Here is a 24,756-nt window from a genome sequence, read left to right as displayed (position 1 = left end):
TCCTCAGCTCCGCGTCGTCCCCTTCCTAGGCCTCGCCGTCGTCCAGACCACCGCCCTGGTGCTCTCGGCGCGGCGTGGTCAACGACCGACTTCCATCGGAAGAGTACTGTACGTGGAGAGGCTGATAGCTGGGTCCACGGCAGCCGCAAAGAAGTGCCTCCTTATTACGTGCAAAATAATTATTCCTCCACCTAACAGCGGGGACCCACCGGACGGGCCACCGTATTTCATGAAAAAAATGATTCGCCCCCTGACTGCTGGGACCCACCAGACCCCGACTGCTGGGACCCACCAGCTACATCTTCGCACGCAAGGAAGTGCGTCCGGGCAAAAAAAACGATTCGCCCCCTAACTGCTGGGACCCACGACCTACATCTTCGCAGGCAAGGAAGTGCCTGACAGTCGAGACCCACCTGGTCGAAGCGTGCATAGCGTTGTCATTCTGGTCGCGAACGTGTACGTACATACTGGTCGATGTAGAGGCGTGCACGTGTCGTAGTAGAGGCGCGCACGTAGCATGTACACGTACGTACAGTGGCCAGGGTGCAAGAAAGAAAATACGGCCACATATGTGTACATAAGGGCGGGGTCTTGAACGCCTACTCGCGCATACGTACGGCCAGGGCTCGTGTACATGGCTGGGTCGGAACAGAGAAACAGCGTCGTCGTCGTGTTCATGGGGAGGCAACGGAATGCGTCGTGTTCATGAGGAGGCAACGGAATGCGTCGTGTTCATCGGGAGGGCTTGGACGGAACAGGCGATGGAAACGAGGCCTGGCGTACCATAGAACGGAGGAAACAGCCTTGTGTTCGACCGGCCACGTTCGAAACAGGATCCTGTTCATCGGGAGGGGTCTGGCGTACCGCAAAATGGAGGAAACGGACCTCCTACGGTCGAAACGGGGGTCCTGTTGATCGAGAGGGGTGTGGCGTACCGCAAAATGGAGGAAACGGATTTGTGTTGGAGCGCTACGGTCGAAACGAGGGTCCTGTTCATCAGGAGGCGTGTGGCGTACCGCAAAACGGGACTCCACGGGATACTGTTCATCTCCACCGTCGACCTCCTCCAGCCTCCACGGGGTCCTGTTCATCCAGTCTCCACCGTGCGCTACTCCACCGGCTACTGTTCAACCACCCCTCCACCGTCTACTGTTCATCCAGCCCTCCACACCACTGGGTCCTGTTCAACCACCCCTCCACCGTCTACTGTTCATCCAGCCCTCCACACCACGGGGTCCTGTTCAACCACCCCTCCACCGTCTACTGTTCATCCAGCCCTCCACACCACGGGGTCCTGTTCATCCACCCCTCCACGGGCACCCCTCCACCGTCTACTGTTCATCCAGCCCTCCACCACACGACGGGGTCCTGTTCATCCAGAGGCAACGCCACCGCTCGCTGTTCATCCAACCCCCCCCCCCCCCCGTAACGCTCACTGTTCATCCCATCGATCGGCTTCAGTTAGCAGCAGTAGCGAAGGAATCGCTCGATCAGGTTCAGTTAACAGCCATCGATCGATCGCTCGGGTTCAGTAATGCGTAGCCTGCAGTGCAATCGCTCGGGTTCAGTTAGAGCCCAACGCCTCGCTCGGGTTCAGTTAGAGTCAACGCCTCGCACACACGCGCGTACGTGTACGAGAGAAACGCGCATCGCTCGGCCCCCGACCTCCCACCGTAACCGGGAACTCCCTGAAATTTTCCTCCCCCTCGCTTCTACCATGATTTTTTCCGTCATGGACGGCCCAAAGAATGTCATGCAGCTGTGTCTCCGGCCCGCCCAGGACGAAAAGCCCATTTTCTGTCATGATTTTTTGTCATAGAAGTAGGAGCCCACCACATCTATGATGATACCGGGTTTTGTCACAATTATCGTCATAGAAGTGTCATATGTATGATAGAAAAAAATTTCGTTCGGCCCAAAATGTCATGGATGTGTCTTTTTTTGTAGTGAAACTAGAGCACCGTGCGGGACCGTCCCTTGGAAACTTGGGTTAATTTGTTACCTGTACGCTTAGCTTATCCGGTGTGCCCTGAGAACGAGATATGTGCAGCTCCTATCGGGATTTGTCGGCACAGTCGGGTAGTCTTGCTGGTCTTGTTTTACCATTGTCGAAATGTCTTGTAACCAGGATTCCGAGCCTGATCGGGTCTTCCTGGGAGAAGGAATATCCTTCGTTGACCATGAGAGCTTGTGATGGGCTAAGTTGGGACACCCCTGCAGTGTTTGAACTTTCGAAAGCTGTGCCCGCAGTTATGTGGCAAATGGGAATTTGTTAATATCCGGTTGTAGAGAACTTGACACTTAACTTAATTAAAATGAATCAACCGCATGTGTAGCCGTGATGGTCTCTTTTCAGCGGAGTTATGGAAGTGAACACGGTTTTGTGTTATGCTTGAATGTAAGTAGTCTCAGGATCACTTCTTGATCACTTCTAGTCTCTCGACCGTTGTGTTGCTTCTCTTATCGCTCTCATTTGCGTATGTTAGCCACCATATATGCTAGTGCTTGCTGCAACTCCACCTCACTACCCTTTCCTACCCATAAGCTTAAATAGTCTTAATCTCGCGGGTGTGAGATTGCTGAGTCCTCATGACTCACGGATACTTCGAAACAGTTGCAGGTGCCGTGGATACCAGTGCAAGTGATGCTACCGAACTCAAGTGGGAATTCGACGAAGACATGGGTCGTTATTATGTTTCTTTTCTTGATGATCAGTAGTGGAGCCCAGTTGGGACGACCGGGGATCTAGCATTTGGGGTTGTCTTCCTTAATTTTGGTTCCATAGTCGGACCTTTGATTGTACTTTGGTTGATGTATGGATTATTTATGTATTATGTGAAGTGGAGATCGTAAGCCAACTCTTTATCCCTTTCTTATTCAGTACATGGGATGTGTGAAGATTACCCCTCTTGTGACAAGCCTACCATGCGGCTATGCCTCCAAGTCATGCCCTGACACATGGGAGATATAGCCGCACTGTGGGTGTAACCCAACTATTTACTGAAGACACAATTCGAAACTGATGCATATTTAGCAATATCCGAGAATGTTTTTGCTGAATCTCTTAAGGTGTCCGGCGTTGCACTACGAGACTTGTGTTGAAAACACACAAATAGTTTAAAAGTGCCATAAGCTTGGAAAACCAAAAAAACGTCAGTAAAAACTTGACGTCCGAACAAGATCAAGTGTTCGGTGCCGATCCGAAAATTGGAAAAAGGAAAAAATTGTGCTTCTGTCATGCTTTAACATGACACACCCGATCTCAACACTTCAAGCGGGCCAGCCTACGGCTTCGAGCTCCTCATCCAAAAGCGGAGTACTTCTTCGAGGCCAGTTTAGCGAACTAAACTCGAGCGGCTTTTTAGAGAGAAGACGGGATATCCTGCTATTGACCATAAACTCGGGTCGAAAAAGGAGCGGTAGAAAAAGACTTTGCAACGACCAAGAAGAAAACACATTTACTATAAAACAACCCATATAAATTTTAAGAGCCCCCAAGTGACTTGGGTAAAATAATTTTATGTATAATGATTGCATGTACCGATGTACTTATATCATATTTGTGTTCACCCAAACTTTAAACGCGTCTTAACCGACCGTCGGATTCTCCCTCATCGGTCAAGGACTGAAAAGTGTCATGTACTGCACCTGTCGAAAGCATCGACGGTGTTTCTGATAACCAGGCAATCAGGCCATAAGGCTATAACAGACAAAACGCGCTCAGGGAACTTATGCTATATTACTGACGAAGTGTAAGAAGCATCTTCAAAGAAAATAGTATCTCCACTGATACCTTTCTTCGGTTGCTCATTGTTACTATGAGACTTGTGCAATAGATTTTTTGTACTCATGAGTTCCGTTGTGTGCCAACCATTATTAGAGGGATGGCTAGGCCAGCGATGGGAGAACGGTGGGGCGGTGAGGCCTGCGCGGCAGCACAGCCGGCCGCGGGGAGGAGATAGCAGGCAGTCCCACCGACGCTTGTTTGAGCAGCTGGAGCAGGAAGAGCAGAGATTGAAGAAGCACGACGGACGTTGGATGGACATCCAATAGTCACTGCTTGTGCATCAAACTTTTTTAAGGAAAGCCTCAAATCTGTGGAAAACATCATGCAACCCATTTGCCATTATTTCTAATAATTTACAGCCCATTTGCTAATTCTTAAGGTTTTTTTGGAGCCCATATTTTTTTTGTAAGCATTACAGCCCATATTATGGCCACGGTTAAAAAATTATACGAAATTTTGCATATTTCGATGCGGTCCGAACTGTTTTTAATCCCGAAATTTCGAGTCACATTCAAACTGATTTTAAAAATAAATGTATATCAATATAAAATCCAACAAATTGTCCACGCATAAAAATCAATGCAATTTAAAATCTCGAAATGAAAAAAAGAAATTTGAAACTAATTGCCGGTTTGATGTGTTTTAAAAATGCACAGCCCATTTCTCATTACTGATAGGCCATTTTCTCGGACAGCGGAATGAAGCTCTCCTCGTCTCGAAAGATTTGCAGCCCAACAGGCCTGACAAAGCGACTTACTTGGCAAATCACAAAAAACTGGGCTATGGCGTGGACCCAGCTGTCAGCCTCTCCATGTACAGTACTCTTCCAAGGGAAGTCGGCCATTGACCACATTGACCACGCCGCTCCGAGAGCACCAAGGCGGTGGACGACAGCGAGGCCAAGGAAGGGGATGACGTGGAGCCGGGGAAGACGCGACAGTGGATGCTCACGCAGAGAGGAGTACGAGGGTTCACTGGTTCGGCTACGGTGTGAGGCTGCCGTCGCCGCAGAATAATAGGGGGTGTGGGTGAGTAGAGGGATGGCCTGGCCAGCGGTGGGAGTAGTAGGGGGCAGTGAGGCCTCCGCGGCATCACAGCCGGCCACGGGAGGTAGGAGCATGCGGCACGACCGACGCTGGTTTGGGCGGCTAGAGCAAGAAGGCCAGAGGTTGAAGAAGCACTACTGCCGTTGAATGAACATTGTACATTAACTGGAGCTAGAATTGTTCAGATTGACTAAGTTGACAAAGGCCTCCGTCCCCATCAACTTGGTAGGCCCACAAGTCAGCCTCCCACGATGCTGCGTTGCAGCTGGCAGGGGGAGTATTCATTTTTTTGTGCGTAATAAGGAGGCACTTCCTTGCATGCGAAGATAGTTGGTGGGTCCGACCTGTCAGCGGGGGGCACGTTTTTTCGTGAAATACAGAGGCCCTTTCGGTGGGTCCCAGATGTCAGGTGGAGGAATCAAAGACTTGAGAAGGCGTACAGAACAAGCTAGTGTACTAGTAAAGGGACGTTGCTTAGTTTTAGAAAAGAGAGAGACGTGCTCCTGTAGCTGGTTCGAATACAAACCTAGACTATGACTATATATGGTGCTATGCTACTTTGCAAGTAATGAAACTGGCATATCCAACGTTCGCTTCTCCTCTTCTCTACATACTCTGCCTAGCATCAGAAGCTCTGGCCACCGCAACCATGTCCGCTGGCTGCTCGTCCACCTGCTCTTCAGCAGGCAACAACCAAATATGCGCCAAGTCACCACCCGTACCATCGCCTGTGGGTCTCATCACACCCCCACCGGCACGCGCACCGCAGCCGGTTGCTCATCGCAACCCCCTACCATTGGTGTGGTGCCACTGCTGCAAATCACGCAGATTCATCCGTCGTGTCTCAACCACAATCCTCAAACCTGGCCGAGTCTTCTACAAATGCCTGAATCACGGGGTAATAATATGTTTAAGTGTTGTTCTGCTGCTTTTAGTTGCTGATTTTTTTAATAGTTTGGTTGATGATCTTCCAATTTGATTCGTGTAGAAAAGGGAAGATTCGTGTGATTTGTATTTCTGGGAAGTTGCTGATGTGGGGGAGTGCAACTACGCTGATTATTTGGTTAGCCGAGGAATCCCAATACCAGCAGGTTGGGGTGTTGGACAAGTAACTGAAGGAACAGAAGAAGAGGAAGATGCAGAGCAGAAGGTTAAAGATGTAGTTCCTATGATCATGGCCAAGCAACAGCTGCTGAACGGCCTTGACAGCAATGAGGAGATGAAAGAGCTTGTGAAGATAATGGGCAAAATCGATGTGCTCTGTAGGATGATTGTCTCTTTATTTGCAGTGTATGTAGCACTCGTGATGTATTCAGTGGCTATGACATGAGCACTTTGCCGAAACTAGTAATGAACGAAACCTGTGTAGCAGGATGGGCGTAGTGTTGTGAACATCTAATGATTTCTATTAACGAAAATCAGGGGGTATCCCCTTTTGCTCATAAATAAATAAATAGCAGAGGCCCTTTTGGTAATAAATAAATAAATTAGCAGCGGACCTGTAGGGTCAGCTTTGTTCTCATTCGAAGACGTTGAGCAAATTGCAGTCCAACAACAAACTATGTCATCAAATTCAAGTTTCACAGCCAAATATGAGTACAACTAAACAACAATGTCATCATGTTTTAGTCGTCATACAATCACCAAACACAAATCAGCATACATAACAAGTGATGTTCTCACTGGAAAATACTAAACAACATGTTCATCATGTTTCAGTTGTCATAGCAAACACAATTTCACATAGTAGATAAAAAACATCTTCTGACAGGCAAATACGACAGAGGCAATGTAATCATCATCCGCAGCAGCAGCGTCAACATCTTCGCCATGTGTATCAGTCTGAATCGTAATTCCCCATGGTGTCATCTTCTTCTTCGTCCTCAATGTCCTCGAACGTTGGCTTCTTCTTGATCAACTCTTGTATGTCCACAACACGACAGGCAATCTTTTCACCGGCGTCATTGACGCGATGGTTCTCAAAGATATTAGGAACATCTGTGTTATCTTGTACATCAGGAGCAGTGTAAGCATCATCTTGTTGTGCAACTTCATTAAATGAATTCCTCTGCTCAAACCTTTGCACTACTCTCCAGTCATCGCTACGTGCAAATGTGTTTTCCAAGAAAAATATCTGTGTTGCTTGATTTGCCAAAATAAAAGGCTCATTGGTCTGGTACGCCGCCTTGATATTGATGGATTTGAAATAATCATCAGCTCTGGGTTTTGCAAGCCTGGAAAACAGGTTATACCAACGACAGCACAACAGAACCACACACCGATGATCCTCGAAATTGGAGATATACTGCAACTTTGTTATGTTAGCATACATTTCGGTTGTCTCGTTGTCATATGTATCCGTGCTCATGATGGCACTGTTTTGTGTCTTCCTGCATTCGTCTCGTGCAAGGGTATTGTAGCGCACATCTCCAACAACGCAAGATTCATAATGTCTTACCTGAGTATCAGGACCCACTGCTAGTGAGTAAAGGGCATCATCAACTGCCTGCCCATCCTCCCGCATCTTCTTAACCTATGGTTAGAAAATAGACAAGGTGATCATCTTATGTACTCAATATATTAAAAAAACTGACAGTGCAATTCAAAACCTTACATGTCTCTTGGACCATTTCGCAAATCCTGCCATAACCAGTTTGTCAATGTTTCTTGGATTTTGCGGCAGTAACTCCTTTTTATAGATGCTGCACAACATAGTGATCGCGTCAAACATCTAAATATATAAGAATGGGCTGCAAGTTTAGTAGATTACGATGTATAAGCTGCAGTACTTAGCACTTACTTGATATGAGGTAGTATCTTAGGATAGTTATTCAACACATACCAAACCATTTTGTCCAAATCTTTAGGTTTGTCCTCTTGTCGACTCTTCCCTGTTACTCGAACAGAATAATCAAAAACATTGAGCCTGGGATTGTCTTCATCCACGTCTTTGCTAAGCTGATCAGCTATTTCAATATATTTTGAGCAAAATGTCAATGCTTATGTAGCAATGTAGGCCTCTGCAATGGAACCCTCGGGTCTAGCTCTATTCCTAACATAGCCCTTGAAAGTGCCTAGCCGCCTTTCAATAGGGTACATCCAGCCATACTATACTGGACCTCTAAGTAGTGCCTCATTAGGTAGATGAACAGCCAAATGCACCATCACATCAAAGAAGGTTGGAGGATATATCTTCTCAAGGTCGCATAGGATAGTTGGTATCTTGTCTCTAAAACGCTCCAAAGCATCTATCTTGATATTTCTACTGCAGAGTTCCCTGAAGAATTGTCCCAACTCTGCAACTGCTCTGTATAAGTCAGGGCGGCCCAATCCTCTAAGGATAACAGGTAAAACCCTTTGAAGTAGGACGTCGCAGTCATGAGTTTTCAACCCTTGTACCTTGTCTCCATCTGCACTTGTCGGATTTCGGGTTCCGGCAGACCCTTGAGGTTCGAACACTGGGGTGCGCGCGGAGATTTCGCCCCCTACCTACCTGCACCCCTCTGCCATGCTAGGATCTAAACTAAGGAAAGAACAACACAAGAGACACAGGGTTTATACTGGTTCGGGCCATCGATGTGGTGTAATACCCTACTCCAGTGTGTGGTGTGGTGGGTTGCCTCTTGGGCTGATGATGATGAACAATACAAGGAAGAACAGCCTCGCGGGGGTCTGTTCTTGGCTGGGGCGATGAACTTCTCGAAGGAGTTTAGTCACCTTTCTCTCCCTCTCTCTCTCTCTCTCTCTGCTTTCCTCCAACCGACCGACCCTGATTTTGACCCCAGCTTATTTCTGGGTTGGCTGATTCTCTATCTTCGATCCCCTCTACCCTGGGGGTGGCTAGTCCTATTTATAGAGGCCCTGGTCCTCTCCCCAAATATTGAGCGGGAAGGGAGCCAACAATGCCGGGCTAATTTGAAGGGGGCAGCAAGTATCAGCTATCCTGACAAAAGCAGTCTTCGCCTGTGCAAAGCTCTAGTGATGACGCCGTCTTGGGCTCCACGGTGACCTCCGTCTCATAGTCCTCCTGGTCTTGGTCTCGTTGCACCGAAATGGCAACCTTTGCCTGATGCCTCGGTACTCTGCGGCTGCGCTTGCCCCCTTTGCACCAAAGAGGGAAGGAGGACGCTGCGCGGGCTGGCACCCACCTGGCGCCCTGAATTGTCATGGCTTGCGTCACGGGCACCTCGTGAGGTACCCCGCCTTGATCTCTCCGCCCCCTCGTGAGCCAGCCTGATGAGGCCATGCCTGAGGAAGCTCCGCGTCGTTCGCCCCGCGAGGCTTGGCCCCTCGCGAGGGTCTTGGGTTTGTGTTGGTGAAGACGGGCCGTGCTGGGCCCCCCTTTGAGCCACGCCGTAGGCCGCAGGCAGGCAAGTCTGGGGACCCCCATTCCTAGAACACCGACAGTAGCCCCTGGGCCCAAGGCGCGCCCGGGCTTGGCCGTGCAGGGAGGCGGAAGGGCAAGAGCGAAGCGCCGCGGGCCCTAACAGCCTGCGGCCTTGGGCACCGCGTGGCGGTTGATTGGACGTGGGCGGCACTGTTCCCCCACGCCCTCCTTATCTTGCGCCGTGCTAGGCGGACCCATAGTCGTACACAACCGCTCCCCTTTTATCGCTCGAGCGCCCTCTGTCCTTCCTACGCTTGAACTCCGGTTTCTGTTTTCAACTCAACCTCGAACCTCCCTCCCCCCCTTTCCATCGCCATGGCTCCGATGAAGAAGGGGAGAGGGAAGAAACCCGTGTCTCCGCCTTGCCCGCCGCCGTCGGCAGCCCCCGCCGAGGGCTTGGGCAAGGTCAGCTTGGCTCTGGCCACCATCTTCAATGAATGCGGGAGGACGACGGCCTGGCCCGTGTCCCACTTCTCCATCGACAGGACAGCCACCGAGGTCCCGTATCTTGCCGATGCCCTGTGGGCGGGTCTGGTTCCCCCCTTTTCCAATTTCTTCAACGCCGTGCTTTCCCACTATCAGATCCACATGATGCATCTGGGTCCTGAATCCATCACCCTCCTTTTGTTCTTCACCTTTGTTTGCGAAGCTATGGTGGGCATCCCTCCTTCGGTTGCCTTGCTGCGCCACTTCTTCTCGTTGCATCTTGTCGACCCTACCCAATGCTGGGCCTGCGTGAGCTTCGTTGCCGCGCCTGAGATGGCGGCCTCTGGGATTGACTTCAAGCTCCCCCTGCCCGCGGTTGGGTTCCGCGAGCGGTGGCTGTATGTGGACGCAGGGGTGCCCAGCCCCCTGCTATTGGAGCCGACCTCACCTGCCGTCCCCAATTCGGGCTGGGGCCAGGAGACGCTTGAGAGCCCCCGGCTCATCTTCGTCTGGTGCCGCTTCGCGCTCTTGAGGTTGCTTGGCGTGACAGCGCCCAAGGTGGTGAAGGAGTTCCTACTATGCCGCGTTGCTCCTCTTCAACGCCACTCTCGCCGAATGTGGGCCTTCCGTGGGCGCAAGGATCGTATGAGGCTCCAGGAAGAGGACCTGACTCCTGAGGTGCTGAGGACGGCGCTCGTGACCCTGGCTGGGGACCCCAACCCTGGCAGCGTCCGGCAGGGAGGGGCCTTGCTGTACCTCTGCCAGAGCAGGGGCGACTTTGTGAAGCAGATGCCTGTCTTTGATGAGTGGGGGCCGTGCCCCGCCGGCCTTCAGGGGCCTCGCGAGAACCCAGTGGTGGTGACTGCCCTTCCAGTCGGCCAAGGCGACTCATCCTCGAGTGGTGGAGCAGGGAGGCACGAGGTGCCAGAGGCCGAGGGGGCTCCCGGCGCGGTGACAGCGCCGGGCGAGGCTCATGAGGAAGCTGCTCCTGGGGCCTGTGCCGCTGAGGCTGAGGGTGGCGAGCAGCTGCCCTCAGTGCCTACGACTGGGGCCCCTGAGGCTCCAGCTGCGTCTCTTGGGGAGGCGATTGGCAGCGCACATCAGGCAGGCGCCTCTGCCGCAGATCGCCTTGACGCTCCGACTTTGTCGAAGGTTGATCCATGCACCCAACTCTTGGGCCGCTTCCGCATGAACTTCGAGGCTCTCCGAAAGAGAAGGGAGGCCCTGGGCGACGATTACCCTTGTCGCCTGCTGAAGTGTAGGAAGTACTTCGCCACTGATGAGTAAGCCTTCTCCTTTCCCGGCTCCCGATCCTTCAGTTACTTGTACTGATCCTTGCTCTGCAGGCCCCTTCCAGCCGAGCTTGCGAAGACGGCTGAGGAGCCGTCCCCCTTGGCTTCGCCCCCTCCACCGTCCTCGAGCGCTCCGAGCAGCGGAGCCCTTGTGGTGAGGGCGATCGAAGAGGTGAACCATCCCGAGGCGCACCGTGGCCCCGCGCACCTCGCGATCCTCCTTCGCGGGCCTTCTCGTGGTATAACCAGCTTGCCATGGGCCTCTCGCCTGGTCGTGAACTGCGATTGGCTGAGGCGCTTCCTGCGCTCTTCTCCTGAGGTCAGGCTGGCCCCAGGCCGGGCTTCTGACGCGACGTGCCCGGCCGTCGCGAGGGTGCTAGCCCCCAGCCCCCAGCCCGGAGGGGGAGTGCTGACTCGCGGCCCCCGGCGCTTGCTTGGGGCGGATGACGGTGTGGAAGACGTGCTCGAGCACGCTCGGGAGCGTCGCGCTCTCCGCCAAGGATTCCTTCGAAGGGCGGCTGACGCAGTGAGCCTGCTTGGTGAGGAGCTTGCTGATGAAGACGCGCGCCTTGAGGCCGAGGGCCTGCGCCTGGCTGCAGAGAGGCGCGAGCTGGAGGGCGCCATCGCCCTTGCGTGCCGTCAGCGTGATCTTGATGAAGCAGAGGCCAAGGCGTCATTTGCGGCCTCTCGGGAGGCCCGGTCTCGGGCTGCTGAGGAGGCTCGGGAAGCTGACCGGCGGCGAACGGCTGCGGAGGAGCGGGCTCGGGAGCTTCTGGCCTGGTGCCACTCGCTGGAGGAGCAGGTGGAGCTGCGTGAGGCAGCCCTCGCGTCGATGAAGGTGTCCTCTGGCGACTCAGCAGAGCTCCAGAAGCGTGAGGAGGCGCTGACACTGGAAGCCGCCGAACATACCCGCGAGTACGAGCGTCTGGAGACGAGGAAGCACTTGGTAACGCAGGCGGAGGATGATGTTGCTGCACAGGAAGCCCGCGTCCTGGAGGAGGTCGGACGTCGAGTGGCGATGGCGCATTTGAACCTCGAGCACGAGTTCGAAGAGAAGCTAGGGTTGATCCGGGCCGAAGCTGAAGGCAGGACCGCCTCCTTGAGGGCCAAGCTGGAGGAGGCGGCGCGGCGGGCCGATGCTTCTCAGGCCGCCCTTGAGGTGGCGCGAGGTGAGTTAACCACCTCCCAGGCTGAGGTGCTCCTTCTTCGCCAGCAGGTGGAGGAGGCTGAGGCCGTCGCGCATTAGAATGCGGATGAGATACGTCAGCGGCGGATCTTGGAGCATGAGCACGGCCCCATGCTCACCACTCTCCGGGAGAGAGCCAACGCGGCCTTGGGCAACATCTGCAAGGAGGCCGTCGGCGAGCCGCACGCAGTCAACTACGCGGGCAATCTCCAGTTCTTCACTGATGTGGTGACGCAGCTGGAGGCGCGGTCGACCAAGGCTGACAGGTTGGTGGAGGAGAGGAGCCGCACCCTGCTCAGGCGCGCCTTTTCCCGCGTCTTCAATCACCTCCGGAACATGGATCCCCATTTTGATTTTGATGCCGCCGTCGCCCCAGTCCCCTAGGCTGTCCGAGGCGACTTGGTGCACTGGGTGGAGGACAATGTGGACGCTCTTATCAGGGCCTTCGCCTTAGACAACGATGATGCGATCGTGGCGGCCGATGAGGGCGGCACGATGGGCGGCCCTGACGCCGCTGGCGGCGACGCGGACAGCGATGGCGAGTTCAGCGACGGCTCAGGTGGTGCTCCTGAGGACGCATTGGGGGATTCGTCCGACTGACTGTACATCATTCCTGCTTCCTTACCCTGCATGAATAGAACTCAGGTTTTGGCCTGATGACTGTGAGAGCATTTTGGAGGGGGGGGGCCTCATGTAAAACTTGTGTTTATCGTATCAGTAGAAGCTACATCGCCCATGCGCCCACGCCAAGTGGCTGGCTTAAGGGACGCGCTGGTCGGCTAGTATACCTTTGTTCCGCGCTAGCCCTGAGGCATCCCGCGGGGGGCTGTGGTGTCCTAAGTGTCCCCTGATTGAATCCGTAGGATCTGCAGTAAAACACCCTCCTGAGAGGACGTGACGGCGGCAGTCTGGGCTACGCGCAAGCTAGGCCTGACCCGACTCGCGAGGGGAGGCGGCTGAGGCGAAGTGGTAACCAAAATGCGAGAAATTTCTCGAACGAGACTAAGCACCCCTTCCCCGAACACACGCAAATCTCAAATTCGAATCCAACTTGAATCCAGCGGGGGAAAGCGACAACCAAGGGGAAGAGCAACGAAAGCAAACAAAAGGCCGCGTCTGGCACCTAGTCTAGTCTTGGACGTCTTCTCACCAGCGCGGAGCTAAGTGCTGCCACTGGGCGTGGGAGAGAGCCCCAGGGCCTGAGGCCGGCACCCCTGAGACTCCGGGGCATGTACATCCCCACTCATTATTACGTGAGAGTGTCACGGGGCGGCGAGCTTCACAGGCACTGGGCCTTCTTCACAGGTACTGGCCTTGCTTCATATCGCTAGATGAGGGCCCCGCCTTGCGCCACACTCTAGTGCCATCAACGACGACCGGAAACCAGGACGCCGCCGATGGGGTAGAGCGGTCGCCAGCGGTTCCCCCGATGACCACGGGTCCTCCGCCGGGGGCAGGCCTTGGGGCACCTCCCCAGCAGAGGGCCTACCTCCTGAGAACACCTTCCTCCGAACGCCGCGGTGGTGATGTCGAATCCCTGCCCCTCTCCTGCAGCCCCCTGCGCCCTCCTCCTGAGGGGTAGGAGGCCGTGGGAGCGGGGCAGCTGCCCGCTGTGGCAACCTGCACCTCCTGCGATCCATGGTTAGCGTATGCCTGCTGAAGAATTAGCGGTACCCGATAATCGTTGCTTCCAGCGTGCCCAGTGGGACCGTCCCGAGACTCCTAGAAGGGCTCAGCTTCGGGCGCCTCGTCCCCCCGACTTGGGCTGAGGAGCAAGCCTGGTTCGCCCTCGTGTGAGTGTCCTTGGTCCATCATGAGGGGCACGTATTCCTCTGGCGCTGCCACCCCGAAGGCCACGCCGTAGTGCTCTGCGCGCCATGCGGTCCTGCCTGATGCGCCTACCGTGGGGTGGCAGCGCGGCTGTCCACTGGGGCCGCGGGTCGCGTCGAGCCCTTCTTCTTCGCGGACCAGGAGCGGGGGCTGCGCCACCGCCGGTCCGGTGCCGACAGCCTCGCTGGTGTTGGAGTAGCCTTGGAGCCCGCGGGCGCGCGCGGGGCCCCTGCGCGGGCCGCCCTGGATTGGAGATGGGAGTTGGGTGCAGAAGAGGTGAGCCCCCGAGGCGGCGAAGCCCAGGAGCTCTGCCACCCGCTCCAGCAGCACGTCACGGCCACTCTCCAGTAGTCTGCACTGCAGCAGCTCTCGGGCCACCGTGAGCGCGGCCCTCGAGTTCGCTTGCTCCCGGCGGGTGTACGGTGTCGTGAACGCGGTGTGATTGGAGGCCCTTGCTGCCGACCGCGCCTGCCGCGGTGTGAGAGCTGTTGAAGCCTGTCCGTGTTGCCCGCGGCCCGCAGCACCATGCGGACCGCGAGCTGCCTGGGGCACGGGGTCGCCTGAGGCGAGCGGCTCTGCGTGGGCGGGCCATGCCGCCCATGGGTCTGGGTTGCCCTCCTGGTCGCCGGGCATGGTGATGACAACACGACGGGGCACGGAGCGGTGGAAGACGAATTCCGGCGCACCCCTACCTGGTGCGCCAAATGTCGGATTTCGGGTTCCGCCAGACCCTTGAGGTTCGAACACTGGGGTGCACGCGGAGATTTTGCCCCCTACCTACCTGCACCCCTCCGCCATTCTAGGATCTAAACTAAGGAAAGAACAACTCAAGAGACACAGGGTTTATACTGGTTCGGGCCACCGATGTGGTGTAATACCCTACTCCAGTGTGTGGTGTGGTGGATTGCCTCTTGGGCTGATGATGATGAACAATACAAGGAAGAACAGCCTCGCGGGGGTCTGTTCTTGGCTGGGGCGATGAACTGCTCGGAGGAGTTCAGTCACCTTTCTCTCTCTCTCTCTCTCTCTCTCTCTCTCTGCTTTCCTCCAACTGACCGACCCTGATTTCGACCCCAGCTTATTTCTGGGTTGGCTGATTCTCTATCTTCGATCCCCTCTACCCTGGGGGTGGCTAGTCCTATTTATAGAGGCCCTGGTCCTCTCCCCAAATATTGAGCGGGAAGGGAGCCAACAATGGCGGGCTAATTTGAAGGGGGACAGCAAGTATCAGCTATCCTGACAAAAGCAGTCTTCGCCTATGCAAAGCTCTGGTGATGACGCCGTCTTGGGCTCCACGGTGACCTCCGTCTCGTAGTCCTCCTGGTCTTGGTCTCGTTGCACCGAAATGGCAACCTTTGCCTGATGCCTCGGTACTCCGCAGCTGCTCTTGCCCCCTTTGCACCAAAGAGGGAAGGAGGACGCTGCGCGGGCTGGCACCCGCCTGGCGCCCTGAATCGTCATGGCTTGCGTCACGGGCACCTCGTGAGGTACCCCGCCTTGATCTCTCCGCCCCCTCGTGAGGTACCCCGCCTTGATCTCTCCGCCCCCTCGTGAGCCAGCCTGATGAGGCCGTGCCTGAGGAAGCTCCGCGTCGTCCGCCCCGCGAGGCTTGGCCCCTCACGAGGGTCTTGGGTTTGTGTTGGTGAAGACGGGTCGTGCTGGGCCCCCCTTTGAGCCATGCCGCAGGCCGCAGGCAGGCAAGTCTGGGGACCCCCGTTCCCAGAACGCCGACAGCACTGACTCTCCTTTCAGGGTTGGAAGCAAATCCATGTGGGAATCTCACACGTGACAGGACTTTGTAGAATTCTTTTCTTTTTACCTTGTCCAAGACGTACACAGCTGGTGCCATATCCCGTGGTTTACCTTCATCTTGCACCTGCAAATCCTGTCTCATACCTAGGTGTGTCAAATCAATCCTAGATTTTTAGGTATCTTTCGTCTTGCCTTCAATATTAAGAAGTGTGCCGATAATGCTGTCACATATATTTTTCTCGATGTGCATCACATCAAGATTATGCCGCAGATCCAAATCTTTCCAATACTCCAAGTCCCACAAAGTGGACCTGCGGGTAAACAATAATCTCACTTCTGCCCTGCCACGCTTCCTTTTCCCGCTACCATTATCAGGATGGGTTCCTGGTGTAATATGCCCGACCTTCTCTAATTCCACTTGCAACTCATCGGCGGTGAGCCTCTTTGGCACATCACGGTTTTCATGCTTTGCATTGAACACATGTCTTCGGTATTTTCTAGGATCTGGCTTGTCCTTGGCAAGGAAACGGCGGTGTCCAATGTAACAGATTTTGCTAAGTATTGCGTATGACAGCGAATTCCTGTCACAGCGAACACATGCATTGTAACCATGTGTCGTTCACCCTGACATAGTGCCCAAAGCCGGATAATCATGGATGCACCAAATTATAACAGCACACAGCAAGAAATCAGCTGGTGGGTTGCTATATAGGTCTCGAGTGAGAACACCCCTCCATAGCTGTTGAAGTTCCTCCACAAGAGGCTCCATGAACAAATCAAAATCCTTTCTAGGACTTTTTGGACCTGGGATGACCAAGGCCATCATGTAGTTTGATTCTTTGGTGCAGACATTTGGAGGCATGTTGTAAGGGATAACAAGCACTGGCCATATGCTATATGTGGCGCTCTGGTGGCCAAATGGGTTAAATCCATCTGAAGCTAACCCAGTCTAATGTTTCTCGGGTTAGCAGCAAACTTTTCGTGCTTCTGATTGAAGCTTTTTCACTCACTACCATGTGATGGATGGCTCATTACATTCTGATCTCTGTACTCCTGGTTCCTAGAATGCCACAGTACATCCTCTCTTGTTTCAGCATCATGAAACAACCTCTGCAATCTTGGTGTAATTGGAAAATGTCTCAGAACATTATGAGGAATCCTCTTCACGGCATCGCCATCTTTCCATCTTGATGATTTGCATTTCGGGCATTCACTTAAGTTGGCATAATCCTTTCGGAATAGAGCACAATTATTTTTACAAACATGGATCATATCATATCCAATTCCAACTTCATGAAGGAAATTCTTCATTTTACTGTAGGTGTGTGGCAGCTCAGACGCATCTGGGAAAGCTTTGCAGAAAGCAGCCAACATCGCATCAAATGATTTGTCGGTCATCCGCTCAGATGTCTTCACCTGAAGAAAGGTGACCATAGCTGATAATACTGACAGCTTATTTCCTGGGGTGACAACCACGTCGCATTGTTCGAACATGCGGGCCCACCGTTTTTCTTCTGTAGGTGAAAGTTCACGGAATGCACGAGCATTTCGTAGCATTGTTTCAATGTTGGTCAAACTCACTGGCTCCGCCCACCACCTCCTCCTCCTCTTCCACCTGAGCATCAGGTAGATCAAGATGGTGATCTGCTGCTTCCACGTAGTCAATAACATTGATGTTCACAGCTTCACCATGATGAACCCACCTAGTATATGTGACCAACATCCCATACAAGTGTAGATGATTTTGCACAATTGACTGGGGTCTTGTAACTGAATTCATACAACTGCTACACGGACAGAGCACATCTGATTTCGGACCACCGTACTCAGCTCTGATAAAGTTCATGAAGTTTTCAACCCCCTCGACATATGCAGCGGAGAATCTTCAAGCAGAAATTATCCAAGTCATGTCCATCTATTAGACATACAAATTAGTTCTTCTACTAGATATTACAGGAAAAACATATATGCTTTTTATGAAGTCCAGAAGAAAATACCTAGGTCGATGTCTAAAGCTATGGCAAGATATTTGGACGAGCAGATCTAAGTAACGAAATATATGTAAAGCTAATTCAGCAAACAGATTTGAGTGCTAAATTATGGCAGGATGTTTCAGCAGTCAATGAGGCCGAGCACACAGCCATCAAACTATCGAAGGCCATCGCAGCAACAAAGATCGAGTATAAAACGGTGTAGAGCTATTTCACCTAACAGATTGGCTATTGGACCATGGCAATCTATGTCACAATAAATATATGGCAGGATATATTAGCAACTAATCGGCCTTGGCATGCCATCTCAGCTAAGCAGATTGAGTGCAGAACAGGGCAAGGAAGCTTCTTAAGCAGAGCATATTGACTGTAAACTACTTCGACAAACAGTGAGATTAACAGCGTCTATCAGCTAACATTCAGCATTACACCGACATGCACGGGGCCTCAGTCTAGAATGCGTCTGCACATGAACATCGCCAGTGGTGGCGGCGCTGACCGCCGTGCGCCTCCACAAGAACGTCACCAGCGGTGGCGGCGCGGCTAGAGGACGACAGCCTACGAGAGCGTACTGTGTGAGCGAGAGGATCGCCGTGCATCCCCTCGACGAACCGCAGCACCGACGTATCGGCGTGGCGGGGAGGGCGGCTTGGGCGGAGCGAATGGAGTGGAGGGGGACGGGGGGAGGGGGTTTGGGGAATACTATTGGCTAGTTGGCCGAAGGGCGGTTGAATCTAGGATTTGGGGGGAATTTTTGGGTGGGGGAGGATTTTTGCGCGGTGGGCGGGGGGAGTATGGCGCATGATCGGTTTCTCCAAGTGCAGTCCCACGTGTCAGTGAAGAGGCAAGCCGAAGTGTGTTCCGTTTGCGTGAGCCGTGTGCAGGACTGAACATGTGTGGGGTGCAATGCGACCGCGACAGGAGTGTTGTGAGTCTACCGCCTTTTTTCCTTTTAAACTAGGTGCTTCGCCCCCTCAAAAAAAACTTGTTGCTTCACGCGATCCATCGATATACTAGTAATCCGGTAATCCCAACTAAAATGGCGCGGCCGGGTCTTTTCCCGCGCGATATGCTGGGAGGTTGGCTTAGTTGGGTTTTTTAGGACGAGTAATGCTACACCTACGTAGTCCTAGTTACGTAATTAACATAATGTGAAACGTGTGAGCTGTTGATTGTAGATTGGGGGAGGGAGGGGCCCACCACCATGAAAATCAGGGGAGAGGAGAGAGAGGCAATTTACGTTAACCCTTTCGTGGGTTCCCGTAGATGTAGAAAAATGTGAAATGCGTGAATGTGCATTTGCAGATAAGGCCTTCCCTCGTTCATCCTTTTCTCCCACAAGATCTTGATCTTCCATGCAACGCACGAGCATCTTGCTAGTACTCCTACAATATACTATATTATTGTGAAAGTTCATATACACCAGCCGAGATTAATGCAAACACGGCAGATTTTCATTACATTTTGAACTTTTATAGTACAGAAAAATAAAAGAAACCTGACCCTAAACCTATTCTACGGCGGCGACCGACATCCTCCATCTGCGATCTCCATGTACGGGGGCGGGGTTCAAGACCCATGAAGTGAAGGTGCGGTCTCCGGCGAGGAAAAGTGGAACACGGGAGACGGACCGGCCAGTTGGCACACCATGCCCTGCCGCCTCCCATGCCCTACTCATCCTCGGAGGAGTCCTCGACCTTGGCGGTGCCGGACGTTGGACGGAGGCAAGTAGGACGCGTGGCTGACGGTGCTCCCGTCGTCGGCCGCCAGTGTGGCCACCGCTTGTGCGGCGACTTGAGCGAGGGCGGCAACCTCGAGCTCCATCCCCGAAGACAAGCTCTCCCGCAGAGTGTTCTCGCTTGTGGTCATGGCGGATGTGGTGCCAGGTAGGAGGACGATGCGCTATGGTGTGGAGGTTAGCTGGGCGTTGCCACTTTAAGTAGTGCATTCCGATGAGGCCAAGCGTCCTGGTGCATCATTAAGTCGCCGGAGTTAGTTCCTCGGGCACCGAGCCTCTTAACGACGGCATACGAACGGATGGCATGAATGCGGCCAGCTAGCGCCGGCTGGGAACGCACCACGCGACGGCGCGAGGGACGAGGGTTTTTGGTGTGCCAGGGTAGTCAGCTGCGGTCGTGGCAACGTTGGAGATGCCCTTTGCTCACATGCGATCGACGCATGTCATTGAAAAAGCAAGACGACCCGGCATGGTCTCAGGTCCTGAGGATGCAGTTGGCCGCGCTACACCACTCCGCGGACGCGTCCCGGTGCCCCGTGCATCCTCGACGAGACGGGTGTTGGGGTGTGTTTGGATTGTGGCCAAAGTGCACCTTACCAAAAAATTTGTCATGACCCAACGATTGGTCTTTGTTTGGATGGTTGCCTTTTTTTGAGGTTTTGGTCATGACCCAAAATGGATGGTTGCCATTTTTTGGCATGCCAATGAACTCTAGCCAACTCTAGTTCATTTTTCTTGCCAATGTCGGCCAAATCATGGGCAACCAAAACCTCAACCAAAATTTTGGCTACCCAATGATTTGATGGGGTAACCTTGGGCACAAACCAAACATACTGTTGGTCATGCCACAACACTAACGCCACCCTCGGCACACTAAAACCGACCGTGTCTAGCAACGTTGAGCGTGTCGCTCACCGCGGTCACCGTGTCCAGAGGCGGTGCTGGAGCTGCGCCATGTTGTTGGCCCCCACGACCCACATGAACGGTTGCCGGTGGCGAGGAGGTCATGGGCCAGCTCCTCCATTGGACTAGTTTGCGCTACGTTGTCCTTACAAGTGTGCCCCACATGTCGGTTTCCCTGTTTTCCCGGCCATATTCGAGCATCAGTGCTCTGTGTTGCGCATTAGGCCTTTCACTATGTAGGCCAAGCGAGACAACTTATTGTTTATTTGATCCGTTCAAGTATAATCATGTGGTGTTTGCTTATTTCTCATTCCTCTCCAACCCTCTTCTCCATCGATCATGTCGCCCTCCGGTCGAGTCCATCCTCCCGCATGCCTCATTTGAACATTCTGCCGAGTATCATTCGCATGTGGGCCTAGACCATGCTTGAATTTCCAATGTTTATTTGTAATTTGTCTGACATGCATACAAACAAACGGTTCATTTAAAGTTTCACTTTGCCTCCACTACGTGTCACTTCGCGTCTTAGTTTTGACATCCCATTCGGTTCATGCCCCGACACATGTTGACGAGATCGATTGATGTTCAGAGATCAATTGTGTGTCGTGCAAGCAGATAAAGGTTTGGTCTGATTCTATGATAGAAATGACCCGTGGGGGGTCTATGGGGATCAGAGGGAGTATATTGTATGTTCGTAAGCGAAACGAACGTATTGTACCCACCCTAGTCCTCTTTCAATCGATCTCCAGACCCCGAGATGAAATCGAGAGAGAACGAGTGGGGGCATGTGTGATACCTAAGGCAGATTCAAAATTTTGAGCTGGTGATCATAGCATCCGCAAATCATATATAAAGGGTATTCAATGTTCGTTTCGTTTTTGAACGTACAATATACTCCCTCCTATCCTTTCTAGTTTACATATAAGTTTTATGTGTAGTCAAAGTATCTCTACTTTGATAAAAAAAGTAGGGACAATTGCATTTCTGCCCTTAACTTGATCCCACTACTCAAATTTGCCCCTAATTCCGAAGTGTGCTCAAATTTTCCCCTCCGCCGTCATGTGGCCTTATAGAAATGCCCTTTCATGTTGTTTCCGTCGAGTCAAAGCGCTTTGACCGGTAACTCGCCGTATTTTAGACATTTCTGCCCCTGGTGCTTACATGTGGGCCCTCATCCACTCACTTACCCCATCTATTCTCTCTCGCGCGCGCTTCACTATCTCACTCTCTCCCCAAATCGCACGAACCCTAACCCTAAAACTCATCGATTTGTTGCGGCCATGGTGGCTACAGATCGAGCGGCTGCTGGTGACATGTTGTAGATCTGAACCCTCTCAGAGCATTGGTGCGGTGGGGTTGGAGGCGGAGTCCACACGGGATGGCGCACGAGCGTGAGGGCGGCGACGGCGGCGACACAAACAGGAACACATCACCGGCCTGGTATCTCTCTTTCCCATTCCTCTGTGTTCGTTGTTTGCTGTGTAGGTCGATTATGTACTGCCTATTGTGATAGCCTGGCTTATTAGGGATGATAGACTACTCATATCAATAAGGAATTTCTTCTTTTCCGGGAGCCCATTCGGACAGAACTCCAAAGTTAAGCGTGCTCAGCTTGGAGTAGTGTCAGGATGGGTGACCGACCGGGAAGTTTCTCCCGGGTGCGCATGAGTGAGGACAAAGTGCACAGAAAAGACTAGTATTGATCTGTGGGGCTAGTCTAGATCCCACCAGGAGTAACGACCACCGGCAGGTGTGTCCGGGGCGTTACAAGTTGGTATCAGAGCCGACCCTCACGGTTACACAGATGTTTGAGGATAGGTGCGCGGTCATGTTGTTCATGATGTTTGTGACCCATCATGGCACCCGACATGGCACATGTACCGGACTGGATGCACAGACGTATGTGCCAAGAGGGAACGTTCCTGTGGCCCGACGAGGACGTCGGTTCCTCTGAGTGGGGGTGTATGTGATAGCCTGGCTTATTAGGGATGATAGACTACTCATATCAATAAGGAATTCCTTCTTTTCCAGGAGCCCATTAGGACAGAACTCCAAAGTTAAGTGTGCTCAGCTTGGAGTAGTGTCAGGATGGGTGACCGACCGGGAAGTTGCTCCCGGGTGCGCATGAGTGAGGACAAAGTGCACAGAAAAGACTAGTGTTGATCTGTGGGGCCAGTCTAGATCCCGCCAGGAGTAACGACCACCGGCGGGTGTGTCCGGGGCGTTACACCTATGCTCGTAGTGCTCATGTTCCTCTCCCCTTTCTTTGTTGTTTTGTGTGATTTGTTGGTAGGATGGATCCGGATCCGAGTACTGCATTTTCTCTAAACTGTAGAATGGAAACCACAATTTTAGGAAGCTCTGGTTCAAAGGGATCTGGTACTGGCTTCACATTTCCTCTTGTTGTGGACAGTAGATCATCATTTATTCAGTTTGGGGCTGCAATCTGCGAAAAATATCCATGGGGAATATATGATGCAGTGGAGTTTAGGTACTGGGACATTGCTAATTCTATTTGGGTCCCAGTTCAGTGTGATGATGAGTTAGCATTAATGTTTGGGACAAATGCTGATTCCATGTCTGTCCAATTAGAAATTAATGTCATTCAGAGAAAAAGGGGAGAAACAAGCAGTGCAGGAAGGAGGTCACAACCTAGCAGTTCTAGAGGTAGAAGCAGTGAATGTAGGGGGAGAAAATCATCATCCATCTCTGTGCAAATACCAGGAACTCCAAGTGAACAAGTGCCCACTCAAGCAGGCACTAGTAATAGCATATATTATGGTAATTCTAACATGGAAGATGGCCTTGCTGATGATGTGCCCGTTGATGATGAGGATGAACTGCTTTTTCCAGAGTTTGTTGTAAAAAAGTAGTCCATGGGCAAAGCAGCTGAGGAGGATTACATTCAACCACCTGAAGCAATGTTTGAAGAGGCAGGTGAAGATGAGTTGGCTGAGGACATTGACATGGGGTACTCTGAATCATCAGATGAGGATAGGCCAGATGTGCAATATAATAGAGATGATCCTTCTCTGCAAGAAGGAACTATATTTTCCAGTGCTTTAGGCTGTAGAAATGCACTTGCAACTTTTGCAATTAAAACTCAAAGTGAGTACAAAGTTGACAAGAGTGATCCAACTAGACTGACAGTTCATTGTGCCTACAAGAGATGTAAGTGGAGGATGCATGCCTCTCTAATGAGACATAACTCTTTGATTCAGGTATAAATTAGAGATCCTAACAATTACTGTAGCACATATATGTCTGATTTCCTTGTATAGTGTACCATTTTATGTCTGACTTATGTGTTATTTATTGGTATGCAGGTGAAAGTCAATAAAACTGCTCACACTTGTCCAAGTGTGAACAGGAGGCAGAGGTTAAGGTCTGCTAAGAGCAGGTGGATTGCAGATGCTATTAAGAACTAGGTACAAGAAGATTCAAATATTGGTCCTACACGGCTCAAAAAAGATCTGAAGAAAAAGTATGGCTTGGTCATACCATATATGAGGGCGTTCTATGGAAAGCAAATGACCCTAGACAATATATATGGTAGGTGGTCTGACTCTTTCTAGTTATTGTACACTTTCAAGGCTGAAGTGGAGAAGGCATCTCCTGGTAGTGTCGTGAACATTGATAAACACACAGTGCAATTTAAAATAAATGGACAAACCAGAGAAAAAGAGTTTTTAGGAGAGTTTTTGTGTCATTCAAAGCTCGCTGGAAGGGTTTTTTGGATGGATGTAGGTCATACTTAGCAGTAGATGCCACAGCATTGAATGGGAGGTTTAGAGGACAACTAGTCAGTGCATGTGCAGTTGATGCATGCAACTGGATATATCCAGTTGCATATGGTGTGTTAGAGGGTGAGAACATAGAAAGCTGGAGTTGGTTTTCCCAAAATCTGAAAGAACTTATAGGCCACCTACTAGGTTTGGTAATTCACACAGATGCATGTAAAGGTATTGAGACTGCAGTTGAGGCTGTATTTCTAGGAGTATAGAGAATGCATGAGGCACTTGGCAGCAAATTTTTCAAAAAAGTATAGAGGAAAATTCTTTGATGAAAATTTGTGGCCTTGTTCTTTGACATATAGCTTAAAGAAGAACAACTACCATCTGAGGCAGTTGTATAGCAAGGAAGGTGTCAAAGAATACCTAGAGGAACATCATAGTAAGTTGTGGGCCAGGGCACTATTCAATGAGACTTGCAAACTAGATTATGTTAATAACAATCTAGCTGAGTCTTTCAATTCCAAGATTAAAAAATGGAAAGGTTTGCACATTGTGGATTTGCTTGACAAGATAAGGCAGTATCTTATGGAGAAGTTTGCTCTAAGACAATAAATTGCATCTGCCACATTCAGTGGGCACATTATAATTCCCGAAGTCATGAAGTTTTTACATGCAAAATCTAAA

This window comes from Triticum urartu, chromosome 7A, assembly GCF_056163025.1.
Source record: "Triticum urartu cultivar PI428250 chromosome 7A, HENAU_Tu73, whole genome shotgun sequence".
Classification (NCBI taxonomy): Eukaryota; Viridiplantae; Streptophyta; class Magnoliopsida; order Poales; family Poaceae; genus Triticum; species Triticum urartu.
The sequence above is the reverse complement of the archived record's forward strand: the minus strand, read 5'-3'. Positions refer to the sequence as shown.